The sequence below is a fragment of the Heterodontus francisci genome, chromosome 1, assembly GCF_036365525.1.
Source record: "Heterodontus francisci isolate sHetFra1 chromosome 1, sHetFra1.hap1, whole genome shotgun sequence".
NCBI classification, from domain to species: Eukaryota; Metazoa; Chordata; class Chondrichthyes; order Heterodontiformes; family Heterodontidae; genus Heterodontus; species Heterodontus francisci.
Genome location: NC_090371.1, coordinates 123,291,747 through 123,309,290, shown reverse-complemented (window position 1 = coordinate 123,309,290; position 17,544 = coordinate 123,291,747). Strand labels below are relative to the sequence as shown.

The 17,544-nt window shown below is 42.4% G+C and overlaps 1 protein-coding gene across 8 annotated transcripts in view; it reads left to right on the top strand.

Moving 5' to 3' along the window:
• The first annotated feature begins 288 nt into the window (after window positions 1-288).
• pdgfra (platelet-derived growth factor receptor, alpha polypeptide) overlaps window positions 289-17,544 on the top strand; it is a 68,370-nt gene continuing 51,114 nt past the window's right edge. For 3 of the 8 annotated variants that reach the window (XM_068035287.1, XM_068035261.1, XM_068035242.1), the window contains exon 1: window positions 289-586. The gene's annotated coding sequence lies outside the window, so the exon portion shown is untranslated. Of the gene's footprint in view, window positions 587-606; window positions 1,377-17,544 lie in introns of those variants that run through there. The other 5 variants (XM_068035236.1, XM_068035251.1, XM_068035277.1 and 2 more) reach the window with 3 other exon arrangements.

Here is a 17,544-nt window from a genome sequence, read left to right as displayed (position 1 = left end):
GTATAAAAAAAAACCCAATTTCCTCTGAACACTAAACCGTTTTCATTTTAGTTAAACTAACACCACAAATGCAAATTCTTTCTTTAAGGGAATGTTTGTACTGAACAGTTAAGTCGAGCAATTCAACAACAGTTAGCTTGAGATGAAAATCCATTCATAAAGAAGATTCCATGAGCGCATTCTCAGAAGAGGGGGCAAAAGAGAAAAACATTTTCCTCCATATAAAACTTCCTTCAAAAAAGCACATATGGCAAATTTCTGAGCAAGACAGCCCTAGATGTGACTGTGCCCTGTGTGGATAAGAGTTTAGGAGGCCCAACCTCCACAGTGTGAAGCCAGCAGGACTCCAGGCGCAGACTGAGAGCTGCCGACTCTTATTCTGAAGAGACCACAGGGGCTTCATTTCCTGACAGTTATTTACTTAAAGCAGATGATTAGTTTTTTTGGAAGGATGGACTGCAACATTGAATCAATTACAAGCCGCCGTTCTTTGCGCCCATTAACAATCTGAGCCCGGGTTCAGCGTTAAGCGTACATGCTGGCCCTCTTTGAAATAGGAGTTTGTGGATTTACCACTTTACGCAAGGTAAGGCGTAACGAGATGTAGATTTATTAAGGGATGGTAGTTTGTTTTATCTCCGTTTGTAACCGATTTAGTAAAGAAACCTGGCGTTCCAGTGGAGGAACGGGGTACCTAGATTGTAACCAGACCTGCCTGGCCGCCGTTCCACTTATTTCGCTGCTTCTTCCAGTAGGGATGCATTCAAACATCCAAACACTTGTAGAGCTGTTTCGACGTTATTCTTTGAGAGGTTTTAGCTGGTTGTATTAATACCGCCGACTGTTCGCAGAAGATTGTTGTCTTTGGCAAGAAATTGTATGTGAAAATCGCGTATTTCTTTGACTTGGATGAGGGTTTGTGGTTGGAAGTTAAATGCTTATCTGGGATTGTAGTATGTTTGTGTTATATTGCTATTGAGCGGTTCGCTGGACCGTGTTGTGTCACGTCAGCCCGCCCGCTGCATTTTACTTGGACAATCCTTTAGATGATGGCTCCATTGCGTAAATTCTGTAATGACAAACACATTGGCGGTGGATGTGGAAGCCATCGGGTGCCTGCGTCAGGGATTTAAGGAATTTCGAACGAAATAGAGGCTTTTTTTCTGGGAAGACTCCGCTGTCCTGGGATCGAGGGTGGCGGAGGGAGAGATTTTGGGATTGTTCAAGAGCTCTGCCATGCGGATGAATCACGTAAACAGGAAGGAAAGAAGAAGTGTGCCAGGAAAGTTGGACAGTCTGTGAAGGAGGCGATACCGGGAGGCTTCTGCACAAATTTCGCTGGGGCGAAAAGGAAAAGTAGAAGAGAGGCAATCGAGGTAGGAATCAAACATTTATTTCAGTTCCTTTGTTAGTTTTCTATTCGTTTCTCTCCTCATCCCTTCGCTCTATTTACACTCATATCCCACTCAATATATTAACTAATTCGTTTAATCCTCTCCTTCATAAACCCTTTTTCCATATCGATCTGTTTTGATCAGTAAAATGTTAAAACTTTTCTCCCGTTCCATTGTTCCTTCCTATCCCCGAGTTGCTGTCTTTTCCTACTCTCTTCTATCTCTTTCCCCTCTCTCTTTCTTTATCATTTTCTCTCTCGCGCGTCCTCTATCCTCTCTTTTCTCTCTGTTTCTCTCCCCTCATCTCCCCGCCTCTCTGTATTACATCTGTAGTCCATTATAAACTCCCCTGCTCTTCTAGTTGTGGATTTTTCTAAAACAGCATTTGAGCTGGCAGTTCCCCAGCTCCGTTTCCCCAGTCCCACCGCTCCCCTTTCCTTGCTGTGATAGTCTCGGTGCAATCTCCCTCCTTTTCCTTTTCTCTTACCCTCCCCACATTTTGCCAGATTTTCACACAGGAGATTGAAAAGCAGCAGACGGGCGATCGAGCAACCATTTGGCTTGAAGCTGTCACAGCTCTTTATCCAAGTGCCAAAAGCCAGCGGGAAGATCGAAGCAGCCGGGGCTGTGCTCGGTGGCACTGAAACGGTTAATGTGAGCCAAGTCGATTAAAGAAACCGCACAGAGAGCTGGCATCCGTGCTCTGTCGGTAGCTGGCACTTTAAGGAGCAGCACCGTGCTGCTTTATTTAGATATGTAAAGTCTAAAACAATGGAGCTTCTGTAAGACTATCTTTTGATAAACCAATTTCTGTCACAGGGAAATCCTTTCTGTTTGTCTCAGTTTAATCCCTTTATTTGACAAACTTGAGGCGACTGTTCTCAACTATTATAACCTGGTCTTTTATTGTAAGATCCTGTGGTCATGTAGTTTCATTCTGTGCGACGAATTCAATCATTTATTAACTCTTGGTTGTATTCAGAAAGATTTCTAACAAGGACTCAAAGCAGCGAGTGATACAAATCATTTTTCTCAGCTGCGGAGATGTTAGTACTGGAGAGCCGTGTTTCTCGGTGACCTAGTCAAGTTGCCAGCTCAAATAAGCGCAGGAAGGCTTTCATTTAACAGACCTTCCTTCATTTGTAACACGAGAGAGGCGCTTTGCCCAATCGCCTCACTCAGTTTGTAAGGCATTGAATGTAGGATTTTGCAACAAGGCTCGTGAATGCTGGTTTGGTTCTGTCGTGTCAGCCCGGAGTCTGCTCCCCTTTTTGATGGACTCCAGAAATTGGACATTAAAGACGGTTTGCAGAATCTGATAAATCAATGCGCTACAGGAATGGTCTGACTTTTACTACAGTAGGCTGTGTAATGTTTTTGGTGGAACCCATGTAGTCTACAAAGGCATTTGGGTTTACACTGTGCACAGATATTGTGAAACTCATTTCCCCTGACAAGCTTTTGGCCGACAAGCTGTGAATGGCGTGGATAAGGATCAATCTTTTCACTACAAATCATCAGTTATTGGGTTCCAAATCAGAAACCCCAATCTGTACAGGCTTGAACAACCAAAAGGTACAACAGAGTGGCATCGACCCTGTGGCCCTGCAAGATTAATGCCTATAGGTATTTGGTTATTGTATTTCTTTGTAGCACGGATGAAAATAAAGTATTTACAAAGTTGTTCTTTGTCTTCTCCAAAGGGCATGTAGTTTGAAATGAAGAATATTGGATAAATAATTTAAATGCTGAATATATCACTTTATGTTCATCCCACATCTTGCAATCATTAAAAGAGGTTTAAAAGTGTCACAGCAATAAGACAAATGGGGGCATCCAGCAGATATACACGGATGGTGGGCTTTTTTTCTGATACTGTTCACAATTTTAAGATAACAGAATGTGTGTATCTCTTTGTATATGTACAACAGAGTTCAGCAGCGCACTTATGTCTGTACAAGTACATAGAATATGAGTTTACATATATGTAAATAGAAACCCCAAATGTGCATCTGTCACTCCCCCTATATACCTAGAGTAGAATTGCAGATGGGATTTCACAAAAATGTTCTGTTATTGAGACGTCCTCCTCGTTCCCTGATGTCTGGGAATAAATAGCAATAACTAGTTTTCAGGAAGTGACATTTCCGAGGTAATCGAATTGACAAGGATTGTTTCCAGTCATTGTTGTCTGTCTGATATCGCAATGAGATTGCTACTCATATCTGTATTGCGGGGGGGGGGGGGGGGGGGGATGGTGGTGGTGGTGATACACACCCGGCCTTCTATTCACACAAATGGACACTTATACATTATCCGGCTATTCGGTTCGGTGCCCTCAATGCTCTGGCGAGTTACAACAGAGCTTGCTGAGGAACAGCACCTCATCTTTTGATTAGGCACTTCCCAGCCTTCTGGATTCAATACTGAGTTCAACAATTCCAGACCATAATCTCTGCTCCCATTTTCTTTCCTTTGCATGTTTCGGTCTTAATCTTGTTTTCTCTTGTTTTACTTTCGGATGATAGTTGTTCATTATTCCGCCATTCACACCTCCCTGGGCACATCTTATGTCTCTTTACTTTGTTCCATTATTACTCCCTTTGGCTCTGCCCCACCAACTTTTTAGCCATTTAATATCTCTCGTCTTGAACCCTAACACAAACCTTCCCTTTTGTTCGTTTCCCCCCTTTCACTTGCTTAAAACCTATTACATTTCTAACATTTCCCAGTTCTGATGAAAGGTCATTGACCCGAAACGTTAACTCTATTTCTCGCTCCACAGATGCTGTCAGACCTGCTGAGTATTTCCAGCAGTTTCTGTTTTTATTTAACAGACATTGATTAGATGTATTAGAAATTTTAAAATCCGGTGTGCTTCACTAGCCTTTGCTTGAATGGTGTTGTGAGAATTATTTGTTTTCAGATGTATTGAGAGCCAAAATTTGGTTTGACGATGTAATGTGGGCACCTCGATGGTAATTCCATAGCGCCACAGTCTCCCAAAGGGACTAGTGTTTGTAAACAATCATGCTTATTACGTGCTTACCGCTTTTAGTTAGCCTTCATTTGAGGAACACAGTATATCTTTAAACTAAAATAGCCATTTATGCTTCCTCTCCGAACCTGTGTTTTAGAATGGGGAAATACTCTCATTTATCCAAAAACTAAATTGCAGGATTAAAATCCTGGGAATGTTTATACACTGGCTCCTATTTTAAATTTAGTTCAGCAATCTGGCAGTTTAGTTTGTCGTAAGATTACTCCGTTTCTCAGGATTTAAAAAATCATTTCTGCTTGTTCTATCTTGCTACCCCGACGCCTAAAGGCAAATCACTCATGTATTAGGAAAACCCCTTTTCTATACAAACGAACTTTCAAGAATGGTTTGTTTTTTTTACTTTCCGGTGCAATGGTTTCCCGCTATAAATCATCTGTTACAGAGATTGAGAATGAAAAGTGGCCTTTTGTCTGTTTATTTTGTCTGGAAAAGTCAAAACTACGTTAATCTGATAGGTTAAATAATCCTCAAAATGATTAAACGGATTAATTAGAATTTAAGGTAAACGCATTCTAGTTATGGCGTTGGAATTCTCTTTAATATGCTGCCGTTAATATAATATCAGTGTGGAGATTTTGCTTTAGGACTTTTTTTCTGGATCGGAGTTATATAGATTTATTTGGATAACAATGCAGCACGTTGACGGGTTGTTTCCCCTTTCAGAGATTAAGGTTCCAGGCTGCAAATACAGTAGGATATCCAAGTTTGGAAAAAGTACAAAATTACAGTGTTGGAAGTAAATATATACAGAAAAATATACAGTTAGGGTAGGATGTTGTGTCTGTGCAAAGGAGTTTTATGCGTCTCCTGCCTGTCTAAATGATAGGGTGGAGGTGGGTTTGTACCCTAACTGTTCAGGCAACACCCTGCTGCAGGCTGCTGTTCAATGGAGACACAGCTCCCCCTCGTGGACAATCTCCCACAGTATGAACATTCACACTGTTAACCTTTCCTTTACCGGCTTTTCCAGCAAAGTTCTCAAATAGACTGCCTATTGCTTTCTGGTGGAACATAATTCGAAGCAAAGGTGACTTGAGGGAAAACATTTTTTACGCAGCGAATGGTTAGGATCTGGAATACACTCTCTGAGAGTGTGGTGGAGGCAGATTCCATCGTGGCTCTCAAAAGGCAATTGGATAATTTCTGAAGAGAAAAAGATTGCAGAGCTACAGGAAACTGCGGAGGAGTGGGACTCGGTGAGTTGCTCATGCATAGTGCCGGCATAGACACGACTGGCCGAATGACCTCCTTCTGTTCTGTAACCATTCTATGATTCTATGAATTTATAAGCCCATAGAGAAATAAATCTAACTAAATGATAATTCTGTCATTGATATTAATATCATAAATCAATATAATTAATATCAATAATATTATTTAAATGAATCAATCTGTAAGTAACTGAGCTCGTTCTAACTTTAGGATAATTTGACTGAAAATCCAGCTGCTAAAAAGTAAGAAATCGATATCTACTTAGTGCCAAACCCTCACTTGTCGCTCCTGGCTGGTGAAATTAAGGCATATTTACTAAACGTGTGGTAAAGAAAGGGCGATTTGGTTAAGAATTATTGATACTATATATGATATATCAATGATAGAATTACCATTTAAATAGATTTCTTTCTCTATGAGTTTATAAATTCATGGGAATAATAGAATGGTTACAGCACAGAAAAGGAGGTCATTCGGCCCATCATTTCTATGCTGGCTCTATGAAAGAGCAACTCATCTAGTCGCACTCCCCCATCATTTCTGTAGCCTTGCAATTTTTTTCTCTTCAGATAAAGACTTCAAGATTTTTTTCTCTGTAATATTACAGCAGATGCCTTCAGTCCAGCCCTGTTTTGAACTGTAGAACTCCCACAACTGCACAACGCTTGGACTTTTGTTTTAGATGGGATACACTTCAAGATATTTGTGCCCAACGGATTAGATTAAACCAATCTCCCATTGCAACACACGAATACAAATCCAAAATTCTGAATTCAGATTTATTTTTTGGAAAAAAGCAGCATGAAGCATCAAAACAACAGAATATTGCCCAAGTTGGGTATTAACCTGCATTTGACTGCCAGGTGCTGCAATCTAACTGAGATTTTGACCATGGTTTTATTTTGCAACTGTGTTTTAAGATCAGAGTGAGAATGGATGGAGTGATTTGGAAGATGCACAGTCAGCGTTTGCGGACGGTGGTTGTGTTTTATCTTGCCTGTAGGTGTTCCGTCTGAGGGTCAGTATATTGCCAGTTGTAATGGGCTTTCAATGACAGAGACTTTCCTTCCATTTATGGATCATTTGCGAAATCATTATAGATGAAGCTATAATTTTAATTTGACAAGTACGATCTGTACAGGTTGTAGTTTTGGGGGGAAAAGTCATATTTTTGTGGTAATCTGAAGTGTCACAGCAGGTAGTCAAGAGAGGAGAATGAGAGGAAATTCACACCCCATTTAGAACTGGGGGAGGGCCTTGTTTGTCAGTATTTCTAGTGAAGTAGAATCACGTCTTAAAAGGTTACAATTTTGCTAGGAAATCTGGATGAAGCTATTTAGATTTTACCACAGGTAAGGACTAGAAAATTCACTCCCCAACTTAATAGGATGCAATTTTCTCAATTCGCCTGCAGACACTATATTCAAACTTGTGTTATTAAGATCATAAAGTCAGAAGTGGGGGTGTTTGCTGATGATTGCACAATATTCAGCACCATTTCCAACTCCTCAGATACTGAAGCAGCCCATGTCCATATGCAGCAAGACCTGGACAACAATAAGTGGCAAGTAGCATTCACGTCACACAAGTGCCAGGCAATGACCATCTCAAACAAGGGAGAATCTTGTTACAGGAGTTTTGCTTTTGTATTGAAAACTTAGAATTCTGTGTGTTTTTAAAAACTTTTTAAAGTCAGCAGGGGAATGATAGGTCAAGATTTATGATTCCCATGTGACTTGGTTATTGAAGTTTAGTTTCACTTTTGGATTGTGAAAAGACCGGTGAGTTGGACAAAGAGCAGGCATTTGAAACTTATACCTGACTTGCCTGGAGACTAGCAAAAAAGACCTCTCTCTGTAAAGGAGACTTGCATCTCTTGAAAAGAAATCTGCATTTGAAAGGTGGCAGATTCCTATTGCCTCCTGTCTCTGAAGAATTCCTGCATCCAGTGTGGCTCCTGTTGCCTCCTGTGTTTTGGGAAATCCTGAAACCTGAACAAAGCTTCAACTGCTGTGTTGTTGCTGTGAGTTCTCAGCAGACTGGTTGTTGCACCCCTAGTGAAAGACCTATGTGACGCCTGCTGTAGTTGAATTGCCATGAATGTCTACCCATCCAAGACTGTTCATCAACCTTGCCTGGAGAGATTTTGAGTGACATCTGACTATTCAACTCTGGAACACCTCACTGTACCGAAAACATCCTACCAGAATGTGATAAACTCAATCATTTTATTTTTTCCTTTTTATTCCTAAGAAACACCTGTAAACCAAAAAATCCTTTTTCCCTGGTTAACCGATTTTTGAATGTATGTGTGTGCATGATGGGCTGGGAAGAATAAGGAGTTTTAAAAAATCTTTTCATACATAGATTTATCACATTATTGTTTAAGACTTGTTATTTCTTTTCTAATAGACAGGTAATGCTGTTATTGTTTAAAGAAACCTGGTTTGGAGTGTTTTATTCTCGGGGACAAATAGAGTGCCTAATTTGGCCAATCTTCGGTAGGTAGGAAACTTTTTTGATATCCTGTGACCTGTGGAGTAGTGGAACTGAATTAACAGTGCATTACTCCCACCTTGGTCATAGCAATCTAACCACGTCTCCTTGACATTCAACGGAATTACCATAATTGAATCCCCCACTATCAACATCCTGAGGGTCACCATTGACCAGAAACTGAACTGGACCAGCCACATATTTGCTGTGGCTACAAGAGCAGGTCAGAGGCTGGGAATTCTACGGCGAATAACTCACCTCCTGACTCCGCAATGCCCGTCCACCATCTACAAGGCACAAGTCAGTTGTGCAATGGAATACTCTCCACTTGCCTGGATGGGTACATCTCCAACAACACTGAAGAAGCTTCACACCATCCAGGATAAAGCAGACCACAGCCCACTTGATTGGCACCCCATCCACCACCTTCAACATTCACTCCCTCCACCACCGACGCACAGTGACAGCAGTATGCACCATCTACAAGCTGCATTGTAGCAACTCACCAAGGCTCCTTCAACAGCACCTTCCAAACCCGCGATCTCTACCACCTAGAAGGACAAGGGCAGCAGATGCATGGGAACACCACCACCTACAAGTTCCCCTCCAAGCCACACACAATCCTGACGTGGAACTATATCGCCATTCCTTTATTTTTGCCAGGGCTCCTTGATGCCACAGTCAGTCAAATGCTGCCTTGATGTCAAGAGCAGTCACTCTCATCTCCCCTTTTGAGTTCAGCTCTTTTGTCTGTGTTTGGAGCCAGGCTGTAATGAGGTCAGGAGCTGAGTGGCCCTGACAGAACACAAACTGAGCATCAGTGAGCAGGTTACTGTTGTGTAAGTGTCGCTTGATAGCACTGCTGATGACACCTTCCATCACTTTGCTAATGACCAGGAGTAGACTGTTGGGGTCGGATTGGATTTGTTTTGCTTTTTGTGGATAAGACGCATCCGGACAATTTTCCACATTGTCGTGTAGGTGTCAGTGTTATAACTGTACTCGGAACAGCTTGGCTTGGGATGTGGCTAGGTCTGGAGCACAAGTCTTCATTCCTATTGCTGGGATGTTGTCAGGGCCAAAAGCTTTTGCAGTATCCAGTGCTGTCAGAGTTTGTTGATATCATGTGGAGTGAATTGAATTGGCTGAAGATTGATATCTGTGATGGTGGGTCTTCAGGAGGAGGCCGAGATGGATCATCCACTTGGCACTTCTGGATGAAGATGGTTGTGAATGCTTCAGCCTTGTCTTTTGCACTGATGTGCTGGGCTCCTTCATCATTGAGGATGGGGATATTTGTGGAGCCTCCTCCTCCTGTTAGTTGTTTAATTGTCCACCAGCATTCTCGACTGATGTGGCAGGACTGCAGAGCTTTGATCTGATCCGTTGGTTGTGGGATTGCTTAGCTCTGTTTATTGCATGCTGCTTTCTCTGTTTGGCATGCAAGTAGTCCTGTGTTGTAGCTTCACCAGGTCGACACCTCATTTTTAGGTCCACCTGGTGCTGCTCCTGGCATGCCCTACTACACTCTTCATTGAATCAGGGTTGATCCCATGGCTTGATGGTAGTGGTAAACTGAGGGATATGCCGGGCCATGAGGTTACAGATTGTGGTTACCCTTGATATCAAGGCAGCATTTGACTGAGTGTGGCACCAAGGAGTCCTAGCAAAACTGGGTCAATGGGAATAAGGGGGAAAACACTCCACTTCTTGGAGTCATAGCTAGCACAAAGGAAGATGATTGTGGTTGTTGGAGGTCAATCATCTCAGTCCCAAGACATCAGTGTAGGAGTTCCTCAGGGTAGTGTCCTAGACCCAACCATCTTCAGCTGCTTCATCAATGACCTTCCCTCCATCATAAGGTCAGAAGTGGGGATATTCGCTGATTTTTGCACAATGTTCAGCACCATTCATGACTCCTCAGATACTGGAGCAGTTCGTGTCCAAATGCAGCAAGACCTGGACAATATCCAGGCTTGGACTGGTAAGTTGCAAGTAACATTCTCACCACACATGTGCCAGGCAATGACCATCTCCAACAAGAAAGAATCCAACCATCTCCCTTTGACATTCAATGGAATTACCATTGCTGAATCCTCCACTAACAACATCCTAGGGGTTACTATTGACCAGAAACTGAACTGGAGCAGCCATGTAAGTACTGTCGCTACAAGAACAGGTCAGAGGCTGGGAATTCTGTGGCGAATAACTCACCTCCTGACTCCCTAAAGCCTGTGCAACATCTATGAGGCCCAAGTCAGGAGTGTGTGGAATACTTTCCACTTGCCTGGATGAGTGCAGCTCCAACAACTCTGAAGAAGCTCGACACCTTCCAGGACTAAACAGCCCACTTGATTGTCACTCCATCACCATCGATGCACAGTGGCAGCAGTGTGTACCATCTACAAGATGCACTGCAGCAACTCACCAACGCTTCCTCAACAGCACCTTCCAAACCCACATTCTCTACCACCTAGAAGGACAAGGGCAGCAGATGCAAGGGAACACCATTTATTGCAAGCTCCTCTCCAAGCCACACACCATCCTGACTTGGAACCATATCGCTGTTCCTGCACTGTCGCTAGGTCAAAATCCTGGAACTCCCTTCCTAACAGCACTGTGGGTGTACCTACCCCCCATGGACTGCAGCGGTTCAAGAAGGCAGCTCACCACCACCTTCTCAAGGGCAATTATGGATGGGCAATAAATGCTGGCTTTGCCTGCTACACTTACATTGCATGAAAAATTAAAACAAAGTGCTTCCTCCAAATTGTGTTCAACATGGAGGAGTACTGATGAGGGCAGGCAGCAGGTGGTAATCAGCAGGAGGTTTCCTTGCTCATATTTGACATGATGCTATGAGACTTCATGGGGTCCAGTGAATGTTGAGGACTTCCAGGGTGACTCCCTCCCGACTATATACCACTGTACCACCTGCTGGGTCTGTGGTGTTGGTGGTGCCTAGGACATTGGCTGTAATGTATGATTCTGTGAGTATGACTATGTCAGGCTGTTGCTTGACTAGTTTGTGGAACAGTTCTCCCAATTTTGGCACAAGCCTCCAGATATTAGTAAGGAGGGCTTTGCAGGGTTGACAGGGCTGAATGTGCCACTGTCATTTCCAGTGCCTAGGTCAATGGTGGGTGGTCCCTCCGGTTTCATCCCTTTTCGACCTTTCTGTAGTGGTTTAGTACAACTGAATGGTTTGCCAGGCAATTTCAGAGGGCGGTTAAATGTCAGCCATATCGTTGTGGGTCTGGAGTCACATATTGATAAGACCAGCTAAGGATAGCAGATTTTCTTCCCCAAAAAACATTTGTGACCCAATTGGGTTTTTAATGACAATCAGTGATAGTTTTGTGCTATCATTAGAGACTAGCTATTGATGCTAGATTTTTAAACTAATTGAAATTTATTTTTACCAGCTGCCATAGTGGGATTTAAACCCATACCCTCAGGGCATTAGCCTGAGCCTTTGGATTAGTAGGTCAGCAACACTACCACTATGCCACCACCTCCCTTCCTCTGGGTTTGGCAATTTATCCACTTTCAAAGATGCTAAACTCCTTGCTATTTTCTCTCTCACTATGCTTGTACCATCCAATATTTTACACTCTCTGCCTTAATGACAATATCTGCTTTGTCACCTTCTTTTGTGAAGACAGACTCAAAGTATTAATTAATTAGTGTCAAATGAGGTTTGCAAAGTGTTCAGGGAGACCTTTGGACCTTATAGACTACTTACAAACCCACACAACCTTAATTTGAAAAGTTTAGAGGTCAGAGATTTTTCCCAGAATCCTGCCTCCACCCCACAAACTTTTAGGTTTATAGCTGTTTAAGAGGAGCTCTACATGTGGAAAATACTGCAAATGCTGGAACTCTGACATGCATGTGAAGAGTTCTGTCTAAGCAGGACAGTTAAAGGTTGAGCCTAGTAATGTTGGTGCAAAGCAAGTAGAAGTGCAGTTAGAGTCTTGAGAGACTACAGTCTCATGTCATTTGTGTTTGCGACCACATTTAGTGTAACTTCAGTGCAGCATTAAATCCACCTGGAACTAATTTAACTGCTTAGAAACTGCTCAGTCACTGGTGTGTAAATGCATCAGAAAGCACCCTGATAGTACATACCAACCAGAATTGGCTGGCAGTCAAGGCAAATGGAAGCCAATTTGTTTTGTACATCTGGTGTTCACAATCTATTGCTTTAGTACTGCTACTATTTCGTATGATTTCAATGGAGCTCCAGGCAGCTGAGCCTTTTACCAGTGTTTGTATAAACCTGCAGTCTTTTTTTTTATTCATTCATGGGATGTGGGCTTCGCTGGCCAGGCCAGCATTTATTGCCCATCCCTAATTGCCCTTGTGAAGGTGGTGATGAGCTGCCTTCTTGAACCGCTGCAGTCCATTTGGGGCAGGTACACCCACAGTGCTGTTAGGAAGGGAGTTCCAGGATTTTGACCCAGTGACAGTGAAGGAACGGCAATATAGTTCCAAGTCAGGATGGTGTGTGACTTGGAGGGGAACTTGCAGGTGGTGGTGTTCCATGTATTTGCTGCCCTTGTCCTTCTAGTTGGTAGAGGTCGGGGGTTTGGAAGGTGCTGTCTAAGGAGCCTTGGTGCATTGCTGCAGTGCATTTTGTAGATGGTACGCACTGCTGCCACTGTGCGTCGGTGGTGGAGGGAGTGAATGTTTGTAGATGCGGTGCCAATCAAGTGGGCTGCTTTTTCCTGGATGGTGTCGAGCTTCTTGAGTGTTGTTGGAGCTGCACCCATCCAGGCAAGTGGAGAGTATTCCATCACACTCCTGACTTGTGCCTTGTAGATGGTGGACAGGCGTTGGGGAGTCAGGAGGTGAGTTACTCGCCTCAGGATTCCTAGTCTCTGACCTGCTCTTGTAGCCACGGTATTTATATGGCTACTCCAGTTCAGTTTCTGGTCAATGGTAGCCCCTAGGATGTTGATAGTGGGCGATTCAGCGATGGTAATGCTGTTGAATGTCAAGGGGAGATGGTTAGATTCTCTCTTGTTGGAGATGGTCATTGCCTGGCACTTGTGTGGCGCGAATGTTACTTACCACTTATCAGCCGAAGCTTGGATATTGTCCAGGTCTTGCTGCATTTCTACACGGACTGCTTCGGTATCTGAGGAGTCACGAATGAGAAGTCTTATATAGTAGCTGGGGAGTCTCGGCCAGAGACTTTGCCACTGCTGCCATTGGTACAGTCTTATCAACAACTAAAAGGGATTGTAGCTCCTCAGAGTCTGTTCTTACGCTATGGACTGAATTTAAAGTGAATCACTCCTAAATAAAAACAAGAAATGCTGGAACTACTCAGCAGGTCTGGCAGCATCTGTAGAGAGAGAAGCAGATTTAACATTTCAGGTCAGTGACCCTTCTTCAGAACTGGCAAATATTAGAAATGTAAGATGTTACAAGGAAGTAAAGCGGGGGTGGGGCAAGAGATAACAAAGGAGAAGGTGTAGATAGGCCAAGGTCACAGAATAGCTGACCAGAAGGTCGTGGAGCAAAGGCAAACAATATGTTAATGGTGTGTTGAAAGACAAAGCATTAGTACAGATAGGGTGTTAACCGATTGAAAATTGAACAGCCGCAAGTGCAAACATGAAAAAAAAAACAGTGGGTAAGCAAACTGAACAAACTAAGATGAAATAAAATAAAATAAACACAAAAAAAATATAAGAAAGGAAAAAGAAAAAATAACTAAAAATAAAAGTAAAATGGGGGGCCCGTCATGCTCTGAAATTATTGAACTCAATGTTCAGTCCGACAGGCTGTAGTGTGCCTAATCGGAAAATGAGATGCTGTTCCTCGAGCTTGCGTTGATGTTCGCTGGAACACTGCAGCAATCCAAGGCAGAGATGTGAGCATGAGAGCAGGGGGGAGTGTTGAAATGGCAAGCAACCGGAAGCTCGGTGTCCTGCTCACATGACCCTGAGCTTCCAGTTGCTTGCCATTTCAACACTCCCCCTGCTCTCATGCTCACATCTCTGTCCTTGGATTGCTGCAGTGTTCCAGTGAACATCAACGCAAGCTCGAGGAACAGCATCTCATTTACCGATTAGGCACACTACAGCCTGTCGGACTGAACATTGAGTTCGATAATTTCAGAGCATGACGGGCCCCCCATTTTACTTTTATTTTTAGTTATTTTTTTCTTTTTCCTTTTCTCTATTTTTTTTTAGTTTATTTTATTTCATCTTAGTTTGTTCAATTTGCTTACACACATTTTTTCATGTTTGTACTTGTGGCTGTTCAATTTTCAGTCGGTTAACACCCTATCTGTACTAATGCTTTGTCTTTCAACACACCATTAACATATTGTTTGCCATTGCTCCACGACCTTCTGGTCAGCTATTCTGTGACCTTGGCCTATCTACACCTTCTCCTTTGTTATCTCTTGCCCCACCCCCGCTTTACTTCCTTATAACATTTTACATTTCTAATATTTGCCAGTTCTGAAGAAGGGTCACTGACCTGAAACGTTAATTCTGCTTCTCTCTCTACAGATGCTGCCAGACCTGCTGAGTATTTCCAGCATTTCTTGTTTTTATTTCAGATTTCCAGCATCTGCAATATTTTGCTTTTATTTTTATGAATCACTCCTCAGTTTGCTTGGAGTTTGAAAGTTTCATTCATACAGGAAAGTTCAAAATTCTGTGTGCTGTTGGCGATGAGTTCAGTGGTGATTTCATTATGCTTGTTACACAAAATTGTTTTTAACCTTTTATAAATATTTAAAACTTTAAGCTCAAGTAGGACAGCAAGTTAGGGAATGATTAAAAAAAATATATTATTATTGTTATCTTGGCACTGATAAACTTTGACCTCTGGGATGCCAACAGTCGAAAACCATTCCTACACTGTACTCTATAACCATTCGGTGCCAATGTTACTTGATTCTGTTCTTGCTTCTGTCTCTGCCAGCTATCCCGTTTACACTACATCTTTAATTGCGAGGAATTGGGAGCAGCTTTTTACAACACCAAAAATGATTCCTGACCATGGAATCTGATAACACAGAAGGAGGCCATTCAGCCTGTTGTGCCTGTGCCAACTCTTGGAAAAAGCTGTCCAATTTAGTTCCACACCCCAGCATTTTCCCCATAGCCCTACAAATTAGTCCTCTTGAAGTGCACATCCAATTGCCTTTTAAAATTTCCTATGGAATCTGCTTGCACCACACTTTCAGGTAATGCGTTCCAGATCTGAACAATCCTCTATGTGAAAAAAGTTCTTCGAGTTTCCCCACTAGTTATTTTTGCCAATTATTTAAAATCTATCACCTCTGGTTATTGACCAACTTGTCAGAGTAAACAGTCTCTCTCTACTTCTTCTGTCAAAACCCCTTATAATTTTGAATACCTCTATTAAATCTCCCTTTAACCTTGTTTGTCCTAAGGAGAACAATCACAGCTTCTCCAATCTCTCCACACAATTGAAGTCCCTCATCCCCGGTAGTATCCTGGTAAAACCTCCTTTTGCAGTCTCTTGACGGCCTTAACATCCTACCTAAAGTGTGGTGTCCAGAATTGTAAGCAATACTCCAGCTGAGGCCTAACAAGAGATTTGTAAAGGTTTAGCATGGTTTCCTTGTTTTTGTTTTCAATGTTCCTGTTTACATAACCAAGTATCCCATACGCTTTCTTAACTGCCTTATCAACTTGACTTGCCACCTTCAAAACTTTGTGAACATTTATCCCAGAATAGTACCATTTAGATTATACTGCCTTTCCGTGTTGTTCTTCCCAAGTGCATCACCCTACCTTTATCCTCATTAGATTGCATCTGCCGTCTCTCTGCCCATCTCAGCAGCTTAAGTCTGCTGTTATCCTCCTCACTATTTATTACATTACAAAGTTTAGTATCATCAGCAAAGTTCAAAATTATATTTTCTATACCCAAGTCCAGGTCACTTATGCATAACAAGATGTGCCTTTAGTTTCTTCCTCCCATTAATAGAGGTCATGCTCCATCTCCAACACAAACTCGCTCATCGAGGGCAGATGAATTTGAGTGGAACTTCACACTGAGGTTTGCACTGTGCCCATTAAGTAAGAGGTCCAGACTCTTCAGTAGGTAACCCTCAGCCAATTATTTACATTTGACTTAATCTTATTGAAATGTAAACAATTATTTATTATTACCAAACTGAACATTTAATTTGCATTCCATATTAGGTTTCTATCCTTTAATGACACCAGGAACTGATTGTTATGCAACTAATAATCATTAGGGAAATAAGGAAAACTCTTAATCAAACAATAATATGGAATGAGGGCTTTTAATTCTTCCATGATCATCAAATGGTTTGGAGATGAGCACCCTGAGATCATTGCTGTTAAGAACTAAAGCCCTGACAGGCATGACTATAACCACCAGAATCAGAATGAATGGATTGAAGGCTTACAGTACACCTCCTTGTCCAAATGGGATCCTGACAAGTCCACATATTGACTATTTACATTCCCTGTGGATTTTCCTTTTACATCCATAACCATCCTGCAATACTCTGCACATATAGCTTCATTTTCCTCTGGAGTGTTGTACCTTTGTCTAGCCCAATGCTCAGATTCAGCTTGCCGAATGTGTAATGCTGCACGCATCAAATCTCAACTGGGTAGACTCACACCAATGGAAAAACTGACCATGCTCTTCCGCATCCCTGCAGTAGGCTTTCAACCAACTGATTCCAGCCAGCATTGACATCACAGTCTGCAAATGGTTGGAGACTTGTGGTTGCAGGAAGAAGTAAAAAGCCTAAAGGGAAGAAGGACATACTACAAAAACAACTTTGTAGTGTCATCTGTTTTATCGTGCTACACTCTATGATAATTTTTCATAATTTCCCATTAGCAGAGTTGAGCTGATCTTATCCTGCCCAGGACACACACACACACACACACACACATACAGTAAGAGAGAGAGAGAGACGGAGAGAAAGTGAAGTGAGAAAATGCATAAATTACCTGGTAGAGTAAAATGTAATCAGATCAGACGGAATGCTAAAGAATAACAGTCCAGGTCTGAAATACTGCACTGGCGTCCAGTAGGAATGTGGGTGTTCTTGGCACTGTAAGCAGGGTTGTGGGTATGAGAAAAAGAATGAGACACCTTGTGAAATGATCAATGGACACATCTGAGTTTATTTAATTTTCAAACTGTGGTCGCTATAAGGCATACATACAATGCCAGCTGCAATGTTCAAAATCCTCACAGTACATCTCCCATGAGAAGGATTGCTTGGAATGGGCAGATTTCCCTCTGATTTTCTTGGCTGTGATGCTAACGGCATCAAAACCAAATTGCTACACACCAGTCCGATCAGATCAGTCAGTGAAGGAAAAGTCCAGTTCAGAT